The sequence below is a fragment of the Astatotilapia calliptera genome, chromosome 10 (genome assembly GCF_964374335.1).
Source record: "Astatotilapia calliptera chromosome 10, fAstCal68.1, whole genome shotgun sequence".
Taxonomy (NCBI): domain Eukaryota; kingdom Metazoa; phylum Chordata; class Actinopteri; order Cichliformes; family Cichlidae; genus Astatotilapia; species Astatotilapia calliptera.
The window spans coordinates 33,227,247-33,251,976 of NC_137431.1; the positions used below are offsets into that span (position 1 = coordinate 33,227,247).

General features: G+C 43.3%; 1 long non-coding RNA gene across 1 annotated transcript in view; it reads right to left on the reverse strand.

Annotated features, from left to right (window-relative positions):
* Positions 1 to 396: 396 nt before the first annotated feature.
* Positions 397 to 24,730, reverse strand: part of LOC145431510 (uncharacterized) — a 171,318-nt gene continuing 146,984 nt past the window's right edge. The window contains exon 2 of the long non-coding RNA XR_013911829.1: positions 397 to 601. This is a non-coding gene — a long non-coding RNA (uncharacterized LOC145431510). The remainder of the gene's footprint in view (positions 602 to 24,730) is intronic.

Below are 24,730 nucleotides of genomic sequence, written 5' to 3' on the forward strand. Positions count from 1 at the left end.
GTTACTAAACTTCACGAGTGTATGCACTCACTCCAAGAACCGTATGATTATAAATATGCATATAAATATGCTAAGATGAGATAGCTGACTTCATCTAACTAGCAAATGTTGTCCAGGCTACGTTGGTGATGCAGTTCTTTTTAATGTGTATGATATTTTTGTCATGCGATTTTAAAGCCGGTCCTACAACCGCATCCAAGAATAACATGCAGCGTATCTCAGAACTGTCGGTGAAAATTATTATTGGAGCTAAGTTTAATTGAGCTGCATTTTAAAGAGGTGCAATTTTACAATTTGTGTATATTTTCTAAGTTCACTATTTTGTCATGTGTTGAGAAAAACACAGATTTTAAAATTACATGGTCTAATATTTACATTTAGCATATAACTGCAACATTATTTTTTCGTTTTTTTTTTAAAGACTCGAAAGGACTTGAAATTCAAAGTTTCAGACTTGTGACTTGACTCGGACTTTTACACCAGTGACTTGAGACTCGACTCTGACTTGCCTGACATTACTTGAGACTTGACTTGAGACTTGAGGATAAAGACTTGAGACTTACTTGAGACTTGCAAAACAATGACTTGGTCCCACCTCTGCCTCCCACCTTCAGTGTGATGTTGCCTCAGTCACATATAAGATTTTCCACATGCTTACTTCTGAAGGAAGCAAGTAAAGGAAGAAGGAAGCCAGTGTGTGAGGTTAACAGACTCGTATTGGACATTCCTGACTCTTTCCTGCAGGAGAATCAGCGTCATGGTGACATTTTCTGTGCCGATCGAATGGTGATAGCTAACAAGCTACTAAAAGAAGGATTTTCTGCATATCCTCCTTATTAAGACGGACATATGTGCAGACGTGTGGACACAGCAGGGTTCAGTGTAAGATGGGTGGCAGGTCATGTAAGGAGCAATGCAAAAATAATGGAATACTTTCAGAAAGAGAGTTAATTAGAATGTATTAGTGTTTTTTAAGAACAACCTCAACACGGAGCGTTACCCGGCAAAACAGAGCTGGGATTCAGTGTCATGTTGAGTTAGCTGACCCGGACAGCACGAACACTCAGGTGTCCGGCTCAAGCTGTGTTTAAAGGCTGATTAAAATGTGCTGTGACTATAAAACAGTGTCTGCTCAGCCTAATGAACCCTGCTAGAAAAATAAAGTGTGCAAGTTCACATTCCCCAACTCTGACATGAAGGTGGAGAAGAGGAAAATCTACACATTATGCAGGTTTTAACCCTCCATTAGCATACATCAGCTGGTGCGTGTGTGTGTGTGTGTGTGTGTGTGCAGCACAGCCAGGTGTCCAAATGTCCCCGTCAGCCATATAGCAGCAAAAACGACTGAATGCTCACCGATAATTACAGCAGAAAGAAAAGTGTGTGAGAGAGAGAGGAGAGTGGCTGATCAAAGACACCTCACAACTACAGCTAATTACACAATCTCTCACACACACCTACACACACACAGCTGTACACACTTGCACCCAGTTTAAAACCAATGATGATGATTAATGGATTTCCTCAGCTTACATCATCTGAGTGTAATTTAGCTTTGGTTGAAGGAACCTGCACCAGCAGCCAGAATCCACCACCTTGGACAGTTGTGACCTCTGAGGGATCCTGGAGATTTGAGTCGGGGTTACACTGCAGCGACCTCTGAGGCAGCTCCTCCAATTTGGCCTCATGAAGCTGGAAACAAACGTGAGTCATTCCTCACAGATTCCCAAACATCCACCTCTAAAGGAGAAATAAACGTTCTTACAGCCTCCTATTAAAAAACTTAGACCCCTGGTGGGGTTTGTCCCCTTTGGAGGTGGTCCTGAGGGTCACTGACTCACTACTGACCACCTGAGTCATCACAGGAGCCAAGCTTCAACCCCCACTCACACCTAGCTCCAGGTGACCTCAGTAGACTAGTCGTGTCCAAATTCATGGGCTGCATCCTCCTGAGGACCCGGCCTTCGCGGTCTTCGTGGGCCGGGTCCTCAGAAGGTCGGGTAGGCCGGAAGTAAACGGCTGTGAAACTGGACGGTCTCGCCTTCAGATCTGCGTCGCCACTGTCTCGGTGGAGTTTAACAAACTCGGCCGTCTGCTCCTTGCTATCTAAAATATAACAGGACACTGGTGTAAACTCTCGACCGTCTCACACTTCTGTTTAATCAGTTTTCTGTTTGACGGTTATTCAGCTGTGTGAAAACCACCCGGGGGATTAATAAAGTTTTATTTTATCTAATCTAATAACTTTGATCTCAGCCAAACCGATTTACTCCAGAACAAATAAAACAAGAAAAAAGCCCAACAATAACATTTTTAGGTTGTCTAAGTGAATTATATATTACGTTTAACCCAAGCGGCGAAAGTCCGCGGTGATCTGAAAATGATGTGCCGGGAGTTGTGCCGTTCTCTGCGGCTTCAGTGACCCTCGAGCTCCCGGCTAGCTATCGAGCTGGTGGGTAGCAGACGTCTCCGAAAACGTCGAAGCACTTTGGCAAATATGCGATATCTTGATAAACCGAGCAGATATTTGATGTTTACACAGCTACTTTCTTACCTGAAAATATGTTAAAAGTTTATCTTGTGTCCCAGAAAGATTAGTAAGAGTAATTTTAAAACTTAGCAGCTGCCGCCATTGTTGGAAACTGGAGTTTGGCTGGGCCGTGCTATGAATTCTGGGATATGGTGGGCCACGAAGGACACACCCGACCCATCCTTCAAATTCGGGGAAAAGGAGGACGCATTTGTCGGCTGCATTCGGAGGAGTCTACGAATTTGGACAGCCTTCGGCGCGTCGCTGTGACGTAATCGGTCTACAAATGCGTCCTCAGGAGGATGCAGCCCATGAATTTGGACACGACTATTGCGTTTGATCCTTAACCCCTGGCACTTTTAACACACCTTGGCTCGTGTGATTACTTACATGATCAATAGCAGGTCAGTGATGTCTGCACACACACTGGTCTGCTGCACCGCAGCATGCACATGTTACCAGTGTGCCGGTGTGAGCATCTGTGTGTTTGTGTGATTTCTTATATTTCTTTATTCCAACAGTAACATGAATCTTAAAACAACTGAACCCTCAGTTGTTTTAAGGTTCGAGTCACTTCCTGTGAAAAGGCGAAACAGATGTGCACACACTCACAGCTGTCTGTCCTCACAGTTTCCTCTCCACGGCTGGATAAACTCGTGTCTCCCTTCACAGATTTTGACTCTCGTCTCCCAAAATAAAACGTCTGTATCTATTTTAACCAAAGCGCAGCTCTTTAATCAGGATGAGAACAAAACCATTAAACAAAAAAAACATCTGCGGCTCTCCGTTCAGACAGCGGCCTCGTTCCTTCACTTCAGCGTGTTTGACAATCAGGAGGGAAAAGGTTTTTAAGATTTCTAAATCAAACCTTTAAGACTTCAGAGACACTTTTTTGCTAAAATAAGAAAAGAGAACTGCCAGTTGGGTGTTGAGGCTCCATGGACGGGAACTTCCTGTCGTCTGTCTTTATTTACAGTCTGATAAATTTCCCATAATCTGAGTGTTACAGGGACGACTCACAGATCGTTTCTCTATCCAGAATATAAAAACGCCTCATATGTTAGAAGAATTCCCCAAAGTTCTTAGAATGTGCCTCAAGTTCCCTTGAGCATCAAACGGTTCATGCTCGGTACAAACTCATCAGCTCGAGTGTGGAGACGTCTCAGCGCTTCACTGCTGCTGCTGTCGTCTGCGATGGTCGTCTGTGGGGGGACACTCCCACTAGGTTTATATCTGGGACTCTCCACCATTTGACCTTAGAACTGAAGAAGCTTCTCGGATGAGAGGTGAAACGTCTTCAAGCAACTTAAAGAAGTCCAGACGCTTTTCTTTGCAAGCTCCTTTGACTACGATGACCTGGATGACTGAGAACCTTCACAGACATGGTCAGAAAAATCCTAAAGACCTGTGTCAAAGCAGGGACCGGGGCTTTATTCAGGGGCTTAACAAAACACCTCCCTGTGTATCTTTTATTTTAGGCTTTCCTCTCTGCTGGCCAGTAAAACCTCTTTAGATTCTACACCAACAGTGTAATGATGCCAGACGTCTGAGGGGCTCCTCACAGAGGAAACTGTCTGATCCTGGATCACAGGCATGAACACCGAGAGATAAAAACACGCCCATCCATCTCGGCACACATCCTGTCAGCGTAACGTAGAATCAGGTTTCTTTTCATCTGTTTTCTATCACCCACTGGAGTCCGCTGCATTAACCCTCACGTGCCTCTGGCTTCCTGCAGCAGGACCTTGCTCTGGGATCTGGTTTGACTCGTAGAAGGTGCTTTGCAGGCTCCTCATTTATGAGCCAGCAGCTGGTTGTAACCCCTCAGACATGATGTCTTAATGATACGTGGCGTTAAAACTGAGCAGAAACCTCTGAAGTTGAAAACATGAAACTGCAGCTCCTCTAATGGTCACCGACTCCCACAGACATCTTTGCTATTTGCTCCAAAAATCCGTTTGGGGAATGTCAACATTCTCATGGATTAAAAAAGAAGGAGCTTGTGCAAACGTATAAAACTTCACGATGACTGAGATCTGTAAAAGACGACCGTGTGTTTATAAATGTGAACTCCCAGCTCCGTGAATCTGAACTCAGATGTTATTGAACACGTTCCTCCTTCCTTTGAGCTGCTGATGATAGCTGCTCGAACACAGCGCTCTTCTCGTTCGGTGCTGAAGGTGATGAATATGTACTGAATCTCCTGTAGCTGGAGAGCATCGTGACCAGAAAATAGGAAGTGAATAATTGTGTGACAGGCTGATATGCTCTGCCTTTGATTTCTCTCGCTTTCACCAAAAGTAATCATTCAACACCAACACACACCGACTCTAACGCAGTCCCATGAAAGCCTGCTTGCTATATTAGCATTTGTTGTTTTCTTCCATAGCTAAAGAAGCCCAGAGCCTCTCCTGTTTGTAAAGGTTTGTATTTACCAGAGTGTTAAGCTTCATGTGTTTACCCAACATGAAAAACAGAGAATTGTATTTTAAGATATGGACTGTTCTAATATTTGGTTTGGGCCTCGGTGCTTCTCCCTGAGGTCACCAGCGTTCCTTTCTACAGCAAACATGTTTTATTTGCAGTTGCATGCTCAGGGTCATCTCTGTCCATCACACTCTGCACTTCCTCCTCTTCCCCGTGCTCCTCTTTCTCTGCAGCATCCAAATAACTATGGCCCCCAACCCTTCCCCAAAGACCAGGTCAGCACACTCCTTCCTGCAGACGCCTCATAGTGAATTTTACTGTAACCACCGCTGCCTGGGCACAGTAAGGAGGTGCTGTAAGGAACTTGAAGGAACTTTCCTCCAAGTTCTCCTGATCCTGTTACAGAATACCAATTAAAATATTTTACATTCTTGGATGCATTTATTTATTAACTTTTATATTACAAAACTTAAGCAATGGATAAGTTGATCCTGAAGTTGCCTTGAAAATAAAAGAATGATTCCCAGTTTGTTCCTCACTGCAGGGAACACAGTGTGTTCATTTAACACAGCTATCAGTGTGGTGCTCAGCACGGGGCACAGGTCCATTAGGACTCCACAGGAAACTTGCTTTAAAGGTGGGTGTGGGGAGGCCTAACTTTAATGTTTCATAAAATAAAAAGTAGAACTGTCGTGTATGAGAACACACACTGAAGCACAGAGCCACCGGTACTGACTACACAGCAAATTCAAGAATAAGCAGCTCACCTTAAACCCACGATTACAGACACATGCAGGAAGGGTTAGTGTTTCTGGGAGAGGTTTGTTTTCTCTGTTTCTTTAGTTTAAAGTAATACACAGGTGAGAAGTGACTGGCAAATCTACAAGAAAGTTACTGCAAACTTTCAGGGAAATATAAACCATCACTTGGATAGTTTGGGAACGCTTGCTGTCTCCATGTCATCCAGGAAACACCAGGAAACTTTTAAGAGAAGAAAAATGGCAATGATGCAAACTGCCTCATAAATTATACTAAACGAGTTGATTGTACTTCTATGGTGGAGGTTCCTGGTAAAAATGTGCATTTGTAAGGTCACAGGAAGCTCACTTTCTTTATCTGTTGGATGAAGTCTAACTGAAAGAGGACATTTTCACTGATTGTGTACAGACATTATCTTAATGGTTTAGAGGAAGTCAGAGGCAGAAAAAGAAAAGCTGGAGTTACAAAACAGAAAAGAAGGAAATGTTAAAAGTAAAAGATGGAAGTTTACAAAGAGACAAAAAGCAGTTTTAAAGAGAGCGACGGGAGGAAGGACGAATGTTTTTACTTCAGATTACTGCAGTCCAGTGAGAAAGAGGAGGAGAACAAGAGGAGGCAGACAGATGGGTGGATGAAACACAATCAGAAAAAAACTCCAGGAACAAAGAAGAGTTTGAAAGAAGCTGCAGCTCAGCAAAGTGAGCGTGAACGCAGAGAGAGTGGAGGAAGGCAGCAGCAGAAGGTGTTGGTAAACAGACAGTTTGAAGCAGGTTAATGAGCCGACATGAAACAGAATGACAGAGTGAGGGTGGTAATTAACACCGTTACAGGCTGACCTGAGAGCTGCAGGTAGGGCTGCGACGCCTCTGTTACATCATCCAATCAAGTGGGTGGAAAATACTTAACGTTCGTGCTCCCGTATAGGGTTTGTCTCCTCGTTTGAGACTACCGTGTGATCAGGAACGCTTTTACTGAAAAGAATGACGACTCGAGCAGGTGTGCTAAATTCAGCTGCAGCATCAGAGCACACGAGCACAGAGTGAAAGAGTATGTCTGAAGTCTGCAAAGCATCAGATGCCTCACACCGTGTTAGCATAAAATGTAGCTTAATCGGCAGTTTGTTAGATATTTCATAGACTTACAATTAAAAAAACATCTTTTTGTTTCTTTTTATATTTCTTTAACGGACTTTTTGAAGTGGTCTTGAGCAATACTTCTTCAGGTTTCTGAGAGTTTTTCTTCAAACATTGGCTGCTTTTACACACACACACACACACACACACACACACACACACACACACACACACACACACACACACACACACACACACACACACACACACACTCTTCCAAAATTGAGTTGAGTTGAGTGGGTCAGTCTATTAGTCTGTTGTAACCTTTGGGTATTAATTATTCTAGTTGTTTTAGTTTTAGCTGATTTGTTGTGAACACAGAAAACTGACGAGCGAGCTGTGATGGTGATTGGCTGCCTGGATGAACTGTTTACTATGAAAGAAAAGATTAAAATAAGTAAACAGTAAGGAAGCAGATATGGGAACAATTATGGCATTTACTGTTAATCAGCAAATGATAAATCAACAAGGAGTCTGTTTTTTACTGTCCATCTGCCTGAATCAGTAAAAACACAAAAAACTAAACAAGACGACTCAAACACTTCAAAGAAACTCAAACGATCTAGCAGGCAAACTGGAAAAACACTTTTAATGAGACTATACTGGAATGCCGTTCTGCTCAGGTCTAATAAAGACCAATGGCATCATGTTACAGAGACTTCAGCATCCTCTTGTTAAGTCTAAAGTAATTAGCCATTTCTGGGTCTAAATGCTCCCTCAGTGCCCAAAAGCAAACAAACCCTGAAGGAACATCGAGGGTTGGAAAGAGTGCAGCGACAGTAAAGCGTCGGTGTGGCTGTTCTCATGGCATTTGTGTTTGTTACATGTTGAGGTAAATCAAAGTCAATCAAACCACATGAGCTGACAAATAAAGGTAATAATGAATTAAAGCCGTTCTTGTCTTCTCCATAATGTCCCAGATGATTAATGGTTGACAAAATATTAGTATACTCACTATATCATTGCCAGGACTCTTGACCTTTAACCTCTGACCTCATTGTTAGGCTTTTTTGCTGTTCAGTGACTGCTTTCACGTCAATGCTTGATATTGGCAGATGCTCAGAATCAAGCCAGTGGGAACAGTCCAACCAACGCTGCCTCTGGTTATAGTCCGGAGCTTTTTAGAAGTTTCTCTTAGACTGGATGTCTTGATGCATGCTCAATCATCCAGGTAAGTAAATCCCAAAAGGTTGATTCTGTTCATCTGGACGTAGCGCTACGTTGAGTCTTTTTGGTCTTAGCATGGATGTTTGAGTCCCTCGTCTGCCTTCAGCTTGTTTAGCACAGTGCCTCCAGCCAGCAGACAGCAGGCATTTGTGTCACGTTCTGTTTTTACCAGACATCTTTTGGCAAAAATGAATTCCCTCTGAAGGGTTCTTCTTTGGAGATATCGTGAAGAGCTTCATTCAAGAGGGATTCACAGTAAAGCCTGCATGTCGAACAGAAACAGCTGGGGTGATTCAGGCATCTGGTAAAAAGTTTCAGGCATGCCCTACCAGGAGGAAGCTCTGGGCAAACCTGGGACCCTCTGGAGAGACTAGATCTCTTGGCTGCTGTGGGAATGCATCAGTGTCTCAGATGTCCGAGACTTTCCTTTCCCAAGATAAGAGTTGGCGTGGGAAAGGAAGGTCTGGGACTCTGTGCTTAGAGTGCTGGCCCTGCAACCCGAGCCTGGATAAGAAGCAGAAAATGGATAAATGAAAATTAAACAAATCAGATGTAACCTGTGAATAATTTCACTTTTCCGAGTCCTGTTTAAAGCTAAACTTCCTGCTAAATATTTGCCTGATAATTAGGCCCTTTACGGCATTTTCTCACCCTGTGAAACATAATTTAAATGTGTCACTTCTCTGTCAGCTGTGAAAAGACAGAATAATTACAATTCAGATCAAACAAAGTCGACGGGAAACCTCACTCATTGTGTCTGATATTCAAATTCTGACACATGAAGACTCGCATGTCTTTGAGCTGTCAGGTCTTTCCGACAGTCCGGACTCCCACGCGACATGAATGCAGCATGAAGCTGTCACTGCTGGCAGCACAGTTCCTCCCTCTTTATTATTGTAAGTCTCACATTTTCATCTCTAAATCTTTGCTTTCTGTTTTCTCTTCTGGATGTTTGTGGGTGCTTCTTTATTGAGGTCGGATCGGTCGAGGGTAAGACGGGTTCTGCTGAGCCTTTCGTTTTGTTTTTTAGGTCACTGGGATGCTTTCATCTGACATTTGGACGGAAATGAGATGCCAGCAACACTAATGCCCTCCTGAGATGTGGTAATATCAGTAAGGCTTCTTCACGAAGCTCATCGGACTTTTCCACTTATTTTTATTAAGCTGTGTGTGTTTGCAGTGCCTGAACAATGATTGTGATCTTTGTAAGCGTTGCTGATCTCTGACTTTTCATCTGGCACCGATATATGAATACCACGAGAAAAGCCCACTCTCAAGCACATGTCACAGGCTGTTTAAGGGGAAATATCTGAAAAAAGTCTAACATGGGCAAATCAGAGGCAGCTGGATTTCTTTTAGGTTCATGAAGATGTTTCACCTCTCAGAGCTTATTCCTACAAACCATGCAAGATCAAATTTAAAATGACTCCTTCCTCAAAGTCAGTGTCTCTTGAATTCAAATTGGGATCTGGTTCCACAGAGAAGGCCAGATAGCTAAAGGCTCTGCCTCCCGTTCAACTTTTGGAAAATATAGGAATGACAAGTAAACCTGCAGTCCGAGCGAGACCTGCTCTGTGTGGATACCGTAGATACTGTGAGGTCAGTAAGTCCCACAGGAAGCACAGAAACATAATTATCAGGAATTAATGGTGAATGTTATTTTTTATATTTCTGGCAGTTGAGAAGCTTGGCAGTTCAGCCCCAACTAGGGCTGGGCCATATCATACCGGTCACGGTCATACCGGTGTAATGTTGGGCAACGATAGGAAAATGAAATATCGCGATAGAATTTGGGTAAAACGCGCATGCGCAGGGCCTTTGTTTACATACGCACATGGCGGCGGCGCAAAATGAGAAGAGCGAAAGCGGATGAATGAAACGGATGAACCTGAACTGGTTTCTAAAAATGCTGCAGCTTCACTGGTGTGGAACTGGTTTGGCTTTCGTCCGTCAGATACACAACAAAGCACTATTTTTGGTAGCGCATGCTAGCGGGCCGTCGTTATTACCGTGTTGTTTGGAAAATACGGCGCACTTAAAATCAATCCTTTAATTTTTCTGAAAATCGACAGAGCCCCTTATAATCCCGTGAGCCTTATGTATGAACTCTGGTTGTGTTTACTGACCTCGAAACGATTTTATGTACACGGCGCTCGAAAATCTGTCAAATGTTTCAGTACGACTTTGCTAAGCTACGAAGCCGCACTGCTTGATGGGTTGTTGGAGCATTACAGCTATCGTAGGCGGAGCCTCGCGGAGTGATACGTACTGTGCTTCAACATAATATTACTGTATTGTGTGTGTATAACCTCTTTTTAAGTTTTGTGGATATTATACATGGTTATGCTGAGGATATGTCGGCCAGTTTCCACTGTAAATGCCTTTTAGTTAAACTGTCAGCAAGGAATTTGCTCTGTTACATTTTTATATAACTTTAATGCACATAGAAAACAGCTGCTTGTTTAAGTGAAAATACATTGATGGGTTGGTTTTTTTTTCACTAATAAAGTTGTGGAGTTGTAAAGTATTTTGTCTCGTGTCAATTATATCGTCAGTTATATCGTTATCGCAAATTTCCAAATGTATATCGTGATAAATATTTTTGGTCATATCGCCCTGCTCGAGCCCCAACCACAGAGAGACAGTCATAGACGGCTGTTCCGAAGAATCTATGACACAGACAAATCTGTACACGAGAATTATGGGAATCATAGTTTATACTGATTAGCAGGGCTGGGACTCTGGTTTCTCATGCAGCAATAGATGTCCCTCTATGCGCCCAAGAGCTCAACTAAGAATCAACCCCCAGTAATACTACTGCTAATAATAGTAATAATAATAATGATAGAAGTGGAAATCAGCAGAATAGGTCACATCAACACTCGGCATCCTGAATCAAAGCAGAGTAAAATTGTTGCGACTGTATTCTGAATCTCAGTCGTTTTTATTTAAGTCATCTGAACCACAAACCTGGACGTTTCACATCCAACCACACGCAGATGTCACCACTTTAACTTCGACTGGGTAGTTGGACAGTTAAATATTCAGACTGACTGATGAGCCATGTTTGAGTTTGTGAGTCTGCTTTGTGCGGCTCACATGAAAATCAGATCTAAACCTGGCTAAACAACATTTCTCTTTGTGATTCTGTCCATTCTCCACCTTAACAAGAACACCAGGCTCTCGACCTAACAGGATTACTGAAATAAAGATGTAGAAAGTTCAGGTGGAGAGTACTTAGTGGTGCTGTATTAGTCGCCTTGTCGCAAATTATTCATCACATTACTGGATGATTTATTAATGTGCCGGCTGGGCAGGGCAGTGGGAGGGAGGGACGGGGGGCGTGCTGCCCTTCAATATGTTCCTGTCTTGTATTATTCATACAAAAGGCCAAAAGGGGCAGAGTCGATGTAATTTTACTTTTTGGTCACTGGGAGTAAACACCACCAGAAACTTGCTGGTGGTGCTGTCGTAGCTTTAGCATGTTAGCGTTCCCCTTATAGCACTAGCGTGGGGATCGGCTGCAGCTGGTGGGGGCGTGTTTGGTTCTCGGGTATTTGGCCAAAAATTAAACTGCTGGAGAAGATCAGTGATAGTGAGAGCAGGAGATATCAGTCTTTACAGCGTGTGTATTTTATTTCATCTTCATTCATTTTATCATCATTTTGTGTCTTTCTTGCATCATTAAATGTTATTTCATGTACTTTTGCTATTTTTACCTTTATTGTGTCATTCGTAGTTTTAGCTGTTTGCTGTGTGTCTTGAAACTGAAAGTTATTTTTGCATTTGTTTTGAGCCTGTGTGTTTCTGCTGCTTTGTCTTCACTTTATATCTTTTTGTGGGTATTTTGTGATTGTAGTTGCTTTGTGTCTGTCTGTAGTGCTTTCACTTTAAATCATACTGTAGTCGTTGTCTTTTCTTCTTCGTTGGTGAGTCTAGAGTCCATTCATTCATTGAAGCTTCTGTTGTCTTTACATCTTTATGGTTATTTTTGTCATTTTGCACTACAAACAACTACAAACACAACCCGACAATAAAAAAAGGGATACAAATATTGAAGGGAGGAGGTCACTTTGCAGGTACCTGTGTCCACTCCACTGTTTACTCGAGCCTGCGCTTCATTCAATCATCCCCTCTGCCCACAGCAGACTGAAGCCTGGTCTTTTATTGTGCTCCTGCCATATTTCTAACATTTCTTCTTCTTTGGCCTTTTGTGTCTCCTGGAATTTTTCTCTTTTTATAGTTCCTCGTCTCCTGAAGGATGTCTTAATTCCTAAAATCCAGGATGCACAGGTTTGACCTTTGTAGAGGTTTTTTTCCCTGTGAAGCGCGAGAGAGGCGATGAAGAGCTGCCATACGCCGTGGCTCCTCATGAAAGTAAATTTATATTCAGACATTTGCACACTCTTGCCAGCCTTGTGACAAATTAAACTCATTTTCCCTGAATATAAATGTTATGTTGCATAATTCCGTTGTACATGTCCAATGAAAATAAAGGGCTGTTCTATTCTATTCTATTCTATTCTATTCTATTCTATTCTATTCTATTCTATTCTATTCTATTCTATGATAAACCCTGGTAAACTCACCTGAAATCAGGGATTAAAACAACAGACAATGAAGCTTTGCTACGTCTGATTTAACTTTGAATTTTCTTTGAAACCTTAAACGTGGATTTTATTAAATACCTGCTGCTTCAGCTTCTCTCGCCTTGACCTCTCATCATATCTCAGGAGATACAATGAAAGGAAGAGAATCAAAGATGTAGAAACAGAGAAATGTAGAGATGAGGTTCATCGTTTCACTTCCTGTTTTATTTCAGAGATTATTTCCTCATATAGCTTGTTTTATTCCTTTCCTGCCTTTGTTACAGTCGTCATCGACATCACCTTTGAATACTTCCCTGGTATGTAAACTTCATGTTTTCTCTCACTCTTCATTAATCTTAATGCCGTCCCATGATTCCCTGCTCCTCTGTTTTGTGTATTTTCTGCTTCTGTTGCTCCATCTTTGTTTGTGTTCCTTCCTTGTTTCCTACATATTAGTCTCAGCAGCTGGGAGACCTCCCGAACTCCTTCTGCTCACATGCTTTCAGCTCATCATCCCTCTGAACTTGAAGCATCCTCTGTATCTGCTTGGTGATGTGGAGGAGAGGAGGTGAGCCGCACGCCACTGTGGAAATGTTCCTTCAACATGTGGAGGATGCTGCGTGGGCTGAAGCAGGGCTGTGCGGCTGATTAAGCTTTCAGAGCATGCGGAGCTGCACTGTCGGGGCTCCTCCGTCCATTAGGCTCTGAGGAGTTAAATGAGGCGTGCGCCCCCGCTGCTCCGTTCGCCTCGCATTAAAACAGCACTGGACTCCAACAGAACTCATGCATATGCAAAACTGCATCTCTTATTGTTCTCGAGTAATGAAACTTCATACACTAAAGAGGCAAAAGAAGCACGCTAAAGAGCAGTGATGAGCGATGTGTTATTCACAGCATCCAGCATATGTTTTGTTTGTGGACGGAGGAGGTGAGCGCGCCCCTTCGAGGAGCGCTTCTCGCCACCTTTCACTTCAGTGTTTCCAGTTTATTCGGGATCTGCTGATATCAAAGCGCCGCCTTGTTAAAGTCGTTCTCACACCGCTGAGCAGGAGAGCTGGATGGAGCAGAAAGCGTGTGATTTAGTGTTTGATGCATGCTATTTTAACACAGAGTGAAGCTTTATGATTAAAGGCTGTTCAGTATCTCAGCGTGTTCCCGTTAAATATCCCAGTTTGTTTTCTGCTGGAACTTTTCATCCCCCCGTCAGCACCCCGGGATCCTGTTAAAGTCGAGCGTTTTTGTCAGGAGCTGAGTCTGTTTGCATTTTTGATTTCTTATGTTATGTTGGAAATATGTTAAGTTCTTGTGTTATCATTAGTTAGGATTTAGTTGAGTTTTAGTCTAGTTTATATTTTCTTATTATTATGTTTGTCATGTGTTCTCTAATCATCTATGTTCTCCTTGTGTCTCTCTCCTCCTCTCTCCCTCGCTTATCTCAAATTCATGTTAAGTTCATGTCTCTCCATGTTTCCTGTTTTATTTTGAAAGTCTTGTGTTTCCATAATCAGTGTGTTTAGTTTTGCTTCCCCTGTGGCATCTTGTTCATTTGAGTCCTTTGTGTTTACGTCCTCTGTCTTCCTCTGTTCAGTGTCGGTGCGTCTGTTTCCTTCCCTCCATGTTGTGTCAGGTATTCATGAATCTCATGATTCTGTTCATGGTTTTGGGTCCACACCACAAACACACCGGCCTTATGTTAAGAGAAATCTTAACATAAGACAGAGAAGTGCAATTTTAATAATATTTCTCGGTTTTCGTATATGATAAAGAAATATTGCTGTGGCAAATGAAATAAACCCGTTAACACGACTCTTTGGGTTTAACTCTTACAAATAAATGCAGAAAATTACAGAAAAGGTTCTGGTAGCTCATTGTTAAAAATGCCCTGTAATTAAAAAACAGAAAGTTTTTATTAATTGACAGAAATGACAGAAAATGTCCCTTTTTTTACATTTCTGTAATAGCTTGTCAATAAACAGAAATTTCAATTTATTTCAATTGTATTTATATAGTGCGGAATCACAATAACTTCACCTCAAGACCCTACAATAATATAATAATACAGAGAAAACCCAACAGTCAAGCTTCTTCAAGCAAACACTTGGTGACAGTAGGAAAGAAAAAATCCCTTTTAACAGGAAGAAACCTCCAGCTCAGGTAGGGGCAGTGACCTGCTGTGACTGGTTGGACTTCTCTGGCATTTAATTGTTTATATATTAGTTATTAGTTACTTTCATGTAGTATGATGAAGGCCTTTATGGACTGGAGAAACCATAAAACCAAACCGTCCAGTAGGTCAGGTGAGTATCTTTTCGTGGTCCCCGGGCTTTATGTTTGACATCTCTGTTCTAGAGCTTTGCATGATTCACAATTCAAAATAATCCTTCTTTGTCTCATGAAGTGCAGGGCCTTGTTGTAATCCTTGGCAGTTCTAGCTCCTCCCTCTTTTAGCCAGCTTTCATGTGCCATCGGCTCAAATGACACAGGCCTGGAGACCAGTTGCAAACTCAAAATGTGTGACACAAGCTGGAAGTAGAGACTTTTCAAAGTAAAAGTTGTTTCCAATTTGCCTTTTTCATTCTCTTTGCAACTAACTCACCAGGCCAGTAAGAATCCTCACAATCATTTTTCTGTGGTGGGCAGAGGTTGCCAGGTTTGTGCCAACATGAGGGTCAGAAAACAAAGGCAAGCAGAAAATGTCTCCACTTTAACACGGAGAGGAGCCATCTCAGCCCCTGTGTACTCTCGCTTGATGTTTAAAGACAGGTCATTTGATTAAAATATAGTCTTTCAAAATAAGAGATTTATAGATTTATGCACAGCCCACAGAGTGCGTTTCACTGTGTGGCATTCAGACCAAGGAGAGACAAGAGAAGTAGCTTAAAGGATGTAAAATGACCTGCATGTCAGGTGACTGATGCAGCACAGCTCTGTGAGCGCACACTGCCAACTGAACACATGCAAACAGAAGATCTGGTGCTCGGCAGTCTCCGTGCAGAATATGCAGAAAAACACTGCGAAGTGCTCGGCTGACTGCACGAAGCAACTTTACTGCTTGTAAAATATACATAGCCTGTCAGCATCTGATAGTGAGCAACCTTTCTCCCCCTCACTCCAGCGACCCCTTTCAAATGATTCTCTGTTACATTAAAGTGTCAGCGCTGAGGACCACAAATACGTGTCTGAACACTCAGGGTCAAGAACTCGCAGCAGGTCAGCTCAGCTTTGCTGCACTGGCCTGATGTCAGATTGAGGTTAATCAGAGCGCTCTGAACCAAAACCTCGATTCATCTGTTTAGCAACGCCTCCGCATAATGCAAATCAGCAGCAGGCTGAAGGAAAAGAAACTCAGAGCTGATAAGAAGATAAAAAATGCTGAATTTGTCGAGTTTTTCTTGAAGAGAAAACAGATTTTCCTCGACTGACAGGCTGCTTGAAAGAAGGGTTTTGCTAAACTTTTTGGCCCATATGGAAACAAACTTTTTTTCACAGATTAGCAGCAGGTGATCTAAACACTCTCGCGCACACACACACACACACACACACACACACACACACACACACACACACACACACACACACACACACACACACACACACCAGAGCAGATAAGAGGAAACTGTGGTTCTTTATTAACAGGATCTCCTGCTGTTCTCGTTTCTCGTTCTCTCCAGTCATTTTCAGTCTTCTGTCTCTTCACATTTAGACTGAGCTTTTTTTTATTTCCTGACATTTTCTACAAACAAGGCATCAAATGTTGAATTTCATTACTTTTAAGGCCTCGTCAGCACTGCCAGCGTCCTGCTGGATAGAAAGACACTGAATTTGAGACTGATAATCTCAAAGTCTCATCAGGTAAATCTGGACATATGTCAGGCTGAGATCATGATCCTCAGCAGGTAAAGAGTGGAGTGCTCACGTTGGGTCAGGGACAAGTTTCTGCACCAAGTGAAGGAATTCAAGTATCACAGGGTTTTGTTGAATGAGGGGAGGGTGGAGCAGGAGATCTGCTCCGTGTTGTGTGATGATGTGGATGCTGTACCAGACTCCTGTGGTGAAGAGAGAGCTGAGTGTGGAATAAAAGTTCCTGATTTACGGGTCAATGTTTGTATGTACCCTCACCTGTGGCCACGGGCTCTGGGCAGTGATTGAAACACTGAGACTGAACATGTCTGCAACAGAAATGAGCTCCTCTGAAGGGTGGCTGGGCTCTCAGAGACAGGCTGAGAAGCTCCGTCATTCCGGAGGGGATCAGATTAAAGCTGCTACGCCTCGACATAAAAAGGAGCCAGCGGAGATAGTTTGGACATCTGGACCAGGATGCCTCCTGGGTCAGGAGTTTTGGGTCTCGGTTTGGAGACCTCAGAATCACGGGGAGTTGAATCTAATTGTGAAAGTCTCCTGCCTGAACAGAAAGGAATGCTGGCATGGAGAAACAAACAGTGGTTATGGTCTCAGATTAAATGTGTTCTTCAAGCAGCCTCGGTTGTTTTGTCCTTCTGAGGTTTTACTGAAAATAGAAGAATTGTACCGACTCGCTCCATCTTTGTGTTTTCTTTTCTTTTTTATGTGAACTGATGTAAACAAACCTAAACTATAGCACCAACGTAACTTTAGCACAGACTCTGTCTCTGTGTCAGTGTTGTCCTTACGTCCTTCCTGCTTGTAATAGAATTACACAAAATACATAAAGTTAAATAAACTTTATTGAAGTTGTCAGTGGATTAATCTGAGTGGAGGAGTGAGCTCTGTGCTGCATGTTGGTACTTTGACTTTCTGTCACTGATGTGACTCACTTCAATATAATTCCTTTATCTATTTTTAAGTATAAATGTTTAAAACACAAAAAATCTGCTCTGGGCCTGACTGTCAGAGAAAAATGAGCTCTTTGTTTCTTTCTAGCCGATTTAAAAGGTAAATGGCCTGTATTTGTATAGTGCTTTACACATCCAGTCATCCACACACTGGTGATGGCAGCTACATTGTAGCCACAGCTGCCCTGGGGCGCACTGACAGAGGCGAGGCTGCCGGACACTGGCGCCACCGGGCCCTCTGACCACCACCAGGCGGCAACGGGTGAAGTGTCTTGCCCAAGGACACAACGACCGAGACTGTTGGAGCTGGGACTTGAACCAGCAACCTTCTGATTACGAGACGAACTGCCAACTCTTGAGCCACAATCGCCCACAATTTATTTACTGTATCTGAGCCTCATGACCTGGAGCCTAATCAGCCAATAATAACAAGACATTTCTTGGGAGATGAAAGATAAGCTGAAGCTGCTTAATCATCCAGAGAACATTCGTGGCCGTCCTTTCTTTGTGCTATCAGTGACTCTGTGATTTTGATTTCCAGGTGCCGCCGTGCTGTGACGATCCGTTCAGTCTGCACTAACTCATATTTATCTTGTCAGTCGGCAGCTTGAAGCAGCTCCTCAGCGCACAACACACCGTCAGATTATCGGAGTGAAGCTGTACATACACTCTCATTTACATTTCCAAATAATGGCTTTAATTTGACAGTTTGGATCGGGTTTGACTTTAAACACCATCTGAGACGCTGCAGGATTCAAAGCTGTTTCCAGCAGAGCAGATAAAATGTTTGTTTTCATCTTGATGTGATTTCACATGCATTTGAAAGCTGTTTTTCGGAGAGCTATTGTTCCAGCTTCAGCTCTTTTCTTCTTGGATGTGTAGAAGTTTCACAGATAGACGTAAGGACTTTAAACTCTGCATTAATAACTCCACTGAAATAAAGGAAACTATTATCACTTGTTTTACATAAGCTTTCAAAAAGTCATTTTCAGTCTCTGTTGTGCGTCATGGTCACTTCGACATGCTCACCGTTCCACCATGACATGACCCATGCAGCATGTCTGCTCACCTGTTCTCGCTCAGCCCATTACTTCCTTCCTGCTGAGTCAGCTTCCAGTGTGGCCAATATTTTTAGCTCACACCATAGAGGTCCTTCTAATCGGATGATGAATCTCCTTCAGTGTGTTAGAACATCGATCCTTAAACCTGATTTGGTTTAAGGTCATGGAAACTCTGAGCCAGCTTAGTTACAGTTCAGGCCGTTCGTGTTTGTTAGTCTCAGGATGTTACAGGAGAGCTCCACGCTCATGAACTCACAGCTGACCTTTCAGAGAAGATGACTGTGACCATTTTCACTTTACGTGCTGATTTCAAGAACTGTATGATCGCACATCGCTCCAGTCGTGCACTGTGATTTGACATGGTCTGCTGTTTAAACTGGAACCATCTTCTGTCTAGTCTGTGTGATATTTTCTTATTTTGAAACCATCCCCTGTCCTGCCTTTCAGTTGCCTGTATTATCTGGACTTCAAGCTGTTCTCCATCATCCCATCTTCAGCGTTTGCTACAGCCTGCGCTGAGCAGGGAACAAGTGCAATTAGCTGGTACATTTCAGACACTCCATGGATGTCCTGTTGCCACATAATTATGCACTGTCTGCTTTTAATTATATCTGTCACATGATCACACTTGAAGCCACCAGTCAAATCTGTGCCACTCTCCAGTAAGGCTGAACACGCTGCAGGTTAAACTTCTACTTCACATCCACAAAAAAACACAAAGCTTGTCAAACAACAATTTTAAAACAAAGATGTCACTCTTCCACATTCAACCAATTACAACCTCCTTTTTTTCTCCTGTGTTATAAATGGAGGGAAGCCCGTTCTTTTACACTCCCTCCTAAAAGGCTGAGCTAGCTCGCTGTTTAGCTCAGCTCAGCCAAGGAGACTAAAATCTTTGGTAAAATATCTCCTAAGAGGAAGTGAAATCTTCTAAAGAAGAGTTGGACCCGTGGAAAGATTGATATCAGCAGCCTGCAGATGCCTCTCAGTTCACTTTAATGGAGGGTAGCGGTTGGCTGTCCACTTCAGCTCCGTGTTTCTCACCCTGAGGCTCCTGTCCTTACTTGGGCCCATCTTTGCTGCCGTGTAAACATCCCGAGGTGGCAGCGTGCCTGCAGAGGCATTTCCCCATGTGAAGCATGCTTTATGATAAAAACACCTGGAAATAACTAACTACCAATTCTAACTCTCTACAGGAACATCCTCCAACTTCTAAATCTATTTTTCACTTACTTAAAAATTCAAAATATATTCATGGTTCAAGGGAATTCCCTTTAATAAGACATGTTTTTAGATAACTTACTGAAGTTATTATTACCAATAAAAATGGAGATTTAATACTGACCTAAATATTTGGGATTATGATTTTTTGTCCAACATTAATATCTCGACAGTGGAAACAGATGTTGTTTAGTGATTTGGGATTCATTCCTTTGCTCGAGGAGCTGATTGTGGTGCCACAGAAAGTGAAGGAGTCAAAATATACTATAGGAGTGATGTGTAAACATGACTTGTTGATGCAGACATCAAGGAGGGAGGTGGACTATCAGGGCAAAATGAGGCTACTTTATTACTTGGGATGAAACAGGCTCTTTAGATGCGAGTACTGCTGAGGCCCCTGAGCGTGTCCTATAAACCATCATGTCCTGTCTGCACCTGAATGCATTCTGCATTTGTAAGCTCTACATTTGATCTCCTGTTAGATTTTCCTCTTTGTGAGCGGTGAGTCTTTGGTCTGACAGCTTCGCCTTCATTACAGCATCGCTGCTCCATTTGCATGGCTTTAATCCTCTCCCATTATGGGCTGTAATTCAATCTGTCAAGCAGCAGCTTTTTGTAGTCAAAGAAGCCACAGCTGAAATTCCTTCCAGCTTTTCTACTTCTGCAATCCAATTTGATGTCCTAATGATCATTCCCCATTTCCATACTGAGTACTGGAGGGGAGTGCAGCACCCCTGCCATGAGACCAATTTCCAGGTGCTGCCATGCTGTGATGAATTTCCATGTTGTGAGTCAGATGGATCTCAGAAGCAGGCTCTCGCTGGCTTTCTAAACTCATTTTGCACTTCACGGCTGTGAGGCGCTGAACCAGAAGAGCAGAATTACTGCCTTTTGTTGTTCTGTTTGATTGCATTTGGTAGAAATCACACTGTTATGCTCTGAACACCGCAGGAAGGGTGGAGACGAAGCTTCTGGCTCTGACTTAAATTAGGTTTGCTTCCAAGTGTTTTTTTTCTGATGTTGATTTCACACGTCAGGCAAAGGAAATAAGTTTAATGCTTTTCTCCCCGAGGCTTAGATGAGAAGATTGATACCACTGTCATGGTTCTGAGCCAAATATGAAGCTGCATCCAGAGGGTAATTAGCTTAGCTTAGCATCAAGACTGGAAATAGCAGATCCGCCGACACAGCCGTCCCAAATGTTTTCCTAGTATCATAAGTCTTTAACTGTTTGAGCTTTAAATGACTCAAACTGTTCCTGAAAGTAGATCAACAATCCTTTGGTAGCAATACAGATTCTTTTATACATCACCAAAGCTCATGTAGCAGATGATAAATACACTTTGCAGCAGTTGTTATGTGTAGAGGAGATCACGCCACTGTGGCCTATTAGAATAGGGCCTCAGCCCTGTGTCCCATTTTTCATCTGCAGCTTTTAAATAAGAGTTTCAGCTCCTGCCTTTGCTTTGCTATCTTCCATTGGAGCCATTTCAGTTTAATTTTTTTTCTTTTTCTGATTAGAAATAAAGTGCACTTGAATTTTAGTGATTACACAGATATGACAGAGTCATGGTAGCAATTATTATAAAAACTGAAGCTCAGTGTTTTCTGAAAACAGGATACATTCAATTTAAACACGATAAAAGACTTTACAGTCCAAAATGCATTTTAATAACCGCTTTTAAACATCTGATTCTAAAGGTTAATGAAATCAAAAGTCAGGAAAGCAGAGAGAGAATATTTTTAAAAAAGAAGTTGTTGTTTTACTTTGTCTTTCGCTGAACAAATTTCAACCACTGGCATTCCAGCAGGGCAAGCAGTGCCTGTCTATTGAAAACTAAAACTAAACCTCAATTAAAACACAGCAAAGTGAAGGTGAACGTTCTCCTTCATCTCAAATAGTGTTCTGTTGTACAGCTCCTCTCACCTTCAGCTCACAGAGGTTGGTGCTTTTGTCTCAGTCTGTGCTTTGTTTGCCAGATTACTACACAGCCAGGCTCAAAAGACAGATGTGCAACTAAGATGAAGCAGCAGCGACCAGGTTGGTCTGCCGATATGGAAACACAAGAAAGGAAGCTGTCTGGCAAGCAGGGATTTTCAAAATAAGATTGAAGGGATTATGGATTAGTTTTTGTTTGTTTGTTTGTTTTGTTTTCCTCAGATAGATATAAAAAAATAGATTAGTTAATGTTTGGTAGATGGTATCTTACCATCCATATATAGTCTGGTGTGCGTGACAGGAACAAGACGGGACTTCTGTCTTCATATGTTTGGCATGAGATGATTTCATAAGTGAGGTTTCCGTCAGAGTGGATCAATGTTCAGTCTAACTAAGCACCGGCTTCTGTCTCAACCTCTCACTTTACTTTATGAGCTGAGGCTGTCACATCCAGTGTGAGACACAGACACACACACACTGAATAACTGAGGACCTGTGAGTCGCTGTGCTGACGGAGCGATAATGCCTGTGCATGTTAGTCCTGAGATCTCTGATAAACACCGGGCTTTCACGTCACACATATACGCACGCATACTTCATGGCGCTCTTTTCTCCTGAACAAAAATACAACTCAATACTTTGTAACATAACCTTTGTTGGCAATAACAGAGGTCAAACGTTTACTATAGGTCTTTACCAGGTTTGCACACACAGTAGCTGGTATTTTGGCCCATTCCTCCATGCAGATCTTCTCGAGAGCAGTGATGTTTTGGGGCTGTCGCCGAGCAACACGGACTTTCAACTCCCGCCACAGATTTTCTATGGGGTTGAGGTCTGGAGACTGGCTAGGCCACTCCAGGACTTTCAAATGCTTCTTACGGAGCCACTCCTTTGTTGCCCGGGCGGTGTGTTTTGGATCATTGTCATGTTGGAAGACCCAGCCTCGTTTCATCTTCAAAGTTCTCACTGATGGAAGGAGGTTTTGGCTCAAAATCTCACGATACATGGCCCCATTCATTCTGTCCTTAACACGGATCAGTCGTCCTGTCCCCTTGGCAGAAAAACAGCCCCATAGCATGATGTTTCCACCCCCATGCTTCACAGTAGGTATGGTGTTCTTGGGATGCAACTCAGTATTCTTCTTCCTCCAAACACGACGAGTTGAGTTTATACCAAAAAGTTCTACTTTGGTTTCATCTGACCACATGACATTCTCCCAATCCTCTGCTGTATCATCCATGTGCTCTCTGGCAAACTTCAGACGGGCCTGGACATGCACTGGCTTCAGCAGCGGAACACGTCTGGCACTGTGGGATTTGATTCCCTGCCGTTGTAGTGTGTTACTGATGGTGACCTTTGTTACTTTGGTCCCAGCTCTCTGCAGGTCATTCACCAGGTCCCCCCGTGTGGTTCTGGGATCTTTGCTCACCGTTCTCATGATCATTTTGACCCCACGGGATGAGATCTTGCGTGGAGCCCCAGATCGAGGGAGATTATCAGTGGTCTTGTATGTCTTCCATTTTCTGATGATTGCTCCCACAGTTGATTTTTTCACACCAAGCTGCTTGCCTATTGTAGATTCACTCTTCCCAGTCTGGTGCAGGTCTACAATACTTTTCCTGGTGTCCTTCGAAAGCTCTTTGGTCTTGGCCATGGCGGAGTTTGGAGTCTGACTGTTTGAGGCTGTGGACAGGTGTCTTTTATACAGATGATGAGTTCAAACAGGTGCCATTCATACAGGTAACGAGTGGGGGACAGAAAAGCTTCTTACAGAAGACGTTACAGGTCTGTGAGAGCCAGAGATTTTCCTTGTTTTTTTTTTGTTTTTTTTTTGTTTTTTTTTTGTTTTTTTTTTCTAAATGACATCAGAAACAGCAGTATGCGACATTACGTGATGGCAGAGCTTCAGTTCATCCTTTGTCATTTTTTTTTTTTTTTTTTTTTTTAATAAATAGGACAGGGGGAATGAATGAGAGAGAGAGGGGGAGAGAAAGAAAGAAAACCAAAGGGGAGAAGAGACGGTGAGAAGGGGGGGGGAAGAGAGACAAAAAAAAAAAAACAAAAAAAAACTCCTGGGTCACCTGTATGGAGAAAAAAAACAAACAAACAAACAAACAAACAAACAAAAACAAACAGAGGAGACAGCAAACAACAAAGAGCAACATAATAATAGAGAAAACAAAGCACCATCACAATAAACTAGCTAGTCATAGATATCAGTATTTACTAAGTAATAAACGATATTGTGCAGCACGCAAGATAGACAGCGCACAGTGTGCTTTGAGGCAGCAGCCAAGAAAGCTTTAGTCCGCGTCTGTGAATACCCATGTGTGCATACCTGTGTGGATCAGCATGCTTGCATTCCAAAGGTTTCTCCATGTAATGATCTGCTAGGGAGTGTGGGGGGGCCACAGCCCCGTCCTCCAGGGTGTGAAGCGGGTATGGAGGAGATCAAAACTCCAGACATCCAGAGGCCCCCAGAACACAAGAGACCATGGAAGACCAACAGAGGGGCAGCCGCGCCACTGTCCCAGTAAGAGCTGAGGAGAGTCCCAGATGAGGGCTCGCCCAGCAGCCGCGGAGCAGAAGTCAGGGGGAGTTGCAGTGACGCGCCCGTGAGCTCCGCCGGCCCCCAGCTGCGCCTGAGTGACCGAGCCCTAGGCCGAGAGGCCGGGGGCACCCCACCTCCAAAGGGGCCCGAGCGAGCCCCAGGCCCCAGGCCCCGACAAGCGGCCGCCAAGGAGTGAGCCGGTGTGTACCCGGACGCCCACCCCCAGACACAAAGAACCACCAACACACCGACACCTGAGGGAGTCCGCCACCGGCAGGGGAAGTGGTGGTGGGTGGAGATAGGCCTCCAAACCTTGGAGGGCCTGAGGTGTCCCCAGAGAGGTGGCGTCTGATACCCAACCTGACATATAGACACAGAAATACAGGCACACACAGACACAAACATCCATTCCCACCCTCATGCTCTCATATGCACTCACTCCACACTCAACCAACGTGGAGACAGACATAAAGAGACGCTGTACACACAATCACACTCCCCAAGCGTACTCTACAAACCGGGTCTAGGTACCCTTGCCCCTG